Raw genomic sequence first — 2,758 nt, 5'->3', positions numbered from 1 at the left:
AAATGCCCTTGAAGAAGCACCACCCCTGCACCAGGCCTCCTGCGTCTGCTTTCGCCGCCTCTGTCAGCCTCGTCCTGTGTCCCCTGCGTCCCTCCCCGGCCCCTCCGCTCCCGGTCGGCCTCTGCCCCGCCCGGCCTTGTCTCCGGGGGTCTCTCGTCACCCACACGGTCGGTCTCTTCTCCGTGTCCCGTGACGTGGTAGCAAGGACGGTCACTAGGCCTGTGACACCCACACAAACCCTACGGGGCCTGACTGGGGGTGGCAGAGGGGGACCCCCAGGCAGGGGCAGCACCCGCCTGCCAGGGCCGGTCACCGGGGGCTTCTCGCAGGAGGGGCCATTAAGGCCAGGCTTTGGCTGGGTACGGGAGGGCAGCCCCGTGCGAGCCCCGTGCGGGAAGAGTCACCTGGGATCAGGCTCAATCCGTGAAGCACCCACTACCGCTCCCCGGGCCCCTGGGCAGGGCCTTGCCCGGCCCGTGGTGACACTGTCCCCTATGTTGGGTGGCAGAGAGTGCCACCAGGCGTGTCCAGCCTTCAGGCTTGCCAGGCCCCACTCCCTGGGTGCCCAGGGCAGCCCAGCTCCGACGTACGGGGGACCTTCACTCCACCTCGGCCTCGGGCCAGCACCAAATCTTCCGGACCCTCTTCCCAGGAGTCGCCTGCCCGGCAGGCTTCTTGTCCCCAGGGACCCCCAGGCCTGCACCTGGGTTGGGACTCCGTGCTCTCACGTACACGCATGCTCACGCATGTTCATACACACACGGGGTCCTGGAAACACACGCTAGGACCCCGTACCTGAGGAAGGCAGGGCCCAGCCCTCCCAGCCAGCCCCGACCGCTCCCCAGGGGCGGCTGAAGGAGACGGGAAGGGCAGGGGAGGGCCCTCAGTCACCCCAGACCTGGCCCCCTGCTCCGCCGACCTCGCCTGGACCCCTGGTGAGCCGGCCCGGGAGGGACACAGCACCAGCATCCCCCCCACCCTGAGGTGAGGCTGGGAAGGCCTCGGCCTATCGCGCCCGCGTGCTCCCCACCCGCCCAGAACCCTGAGTCCAGGGGCCTCACAAGCAGCCATCACCCCTCCCGGGGCTTCCTGCTGCCGGATGGGGGGCAGTGGGAAGGCCCCAGGTCCCCAGGCTCCCCCAGACCTCGGCTTCCTGTGCTAAGACGCGCAGTCTCAGGGACTTGGTGGTCCTGAGCCAGCTTCCCGGGGGACAGGACGCCCGCAGCCTGACAAGCCCCAGCCAAGTGACCGGCACAGACTGGCCACGTAGCAGGGCCTCTGGCCTCCAGAGAGCCCTTCAGGCAGAATCCAGGAATGGCAGGGACCTTGGGGGCCAGGAAGGGCCAAGCGTGAGCACCATGCCTCCATTTGGGGTTCGACTCTGAGCTCTGACTGCCACCAAGGAGGTACTGTCCACCCCCCTCACCTGGCCTTTGTCATGGGTCTCACAAAAGTAGGGAGAGTGGTGGGGACTTGAGCCTTACAGCCTGGGTTCACACTCGATACACGCACACACACACACACAGCCGTCCAGGCAAACATGGGGAAGCCGTGTGTCCCTGTCCTGGCTGCTATGCCTGCCTGGAGCACCCTCTCTGCCATCACACCTCCCAGGTCTTCCTTGCCCTCCCCTTCCAGGCAGCCCTCCAACCACACTCCGGCTCCTTCACCCCCGCACACCCCGGCCTGNATGACGCTCTGCCTGGTTTACAGGTGAAAGAAAGAGGGTCAGAGGGGCTTGTGGGCAGACTGGTCACACAGGAGGTCAGGCGGAGCCGGGCCCCACTCAGCTGTCAGGCTCCACACCAGGCACTCCCTGGCTCCTCTCGTTACATCCTGAGCGCGACTGTGGGCCAAGCCCTGGGAAGGGCTGCCCGGCTGCTGTCTGCGCCTGCACCTGCCGAGGACGCCCAGTTGTTGGTTTGCAGCAACCATGGTCTCTTCCTTCACAAGGAACGCCCTCCTTTTGTTTCCTCAGTTCACAGGGCCGGGTCACGCCTGCCCTCGAAACCGCCCTGGGTCCTTAGCTCCATCCTGCAAACGGGAATGCAAAGTCTAGAGGGGCGAGGGAGTCATCCCCAAGACCTCACACGGAGCCAGCAGCAAATCCAAGCCCCAAATCCAGGCCTCCTGAGGGCCAGCCCAAGCCCCTCCCCCCTGCTGCCCCTTCTGGAGACTGGGACGTGACTGCAGCAGGGCCCACCTGCCCTCCACACACTCTGCCGGCTACACACTCACGGTCTTTCATCCGCCACCTACCCATCTACTTACTCCCCCATCCACTCACTGGCTGCCTTCCCCCATCTCCCTCCCTCCATGCACACACTGCCCCACTCATCCACTCCTTCAAAGATCACCCAACCACCCCACCATCCATCCATCTACACATCCACCCACCCATTCATCTACCCATCCCCATCCATCCACCCATCTATCCACCTAGCCCCATCCATCCACTCATCCATCTACACATCTACCCATCCACCCAGCCATCTATTCACCCATTCACCTATGCCAGGGAGAGGACGCCTGGGTGGGAAGGACAGGACCTTGGCCCTGGCTGGGCTTGACAGACACCGGAGTCCCGGCCACAGGGGGCTTGTGCCAGCACCAGGTGGCTCAAGCCAAGACGGGTCCAGCCCCCAAGGGCCCATGAGTGATGTGGCCCGCCCACCACGCCGCCTCCCACCTCCGCCCTGCACCACCCTGCTGACTCACATGCTCCCTGGCAGGAACCACAGAGAGCGCAGGGTATAAG

This window comes from Crocuta crocuta, unplaced genomic scaffold (genome assembly GCF_008692635.1).
Source record: "Crocuta crocuta isolate KB4526 unplaced genomic scaffold, BGI_CrCroc_1.0 scaffold119, whole genome shotgun sequence".
NCBI classification, from domain to species: Eukaryota; Metazoa; Chordata; class Mammalia; order Carnivora; family Hyaenidae; genus Crocuta; species Crocuta crocuta.
This window is presented reverse-complemented; position numbering follows the sequence as displayed.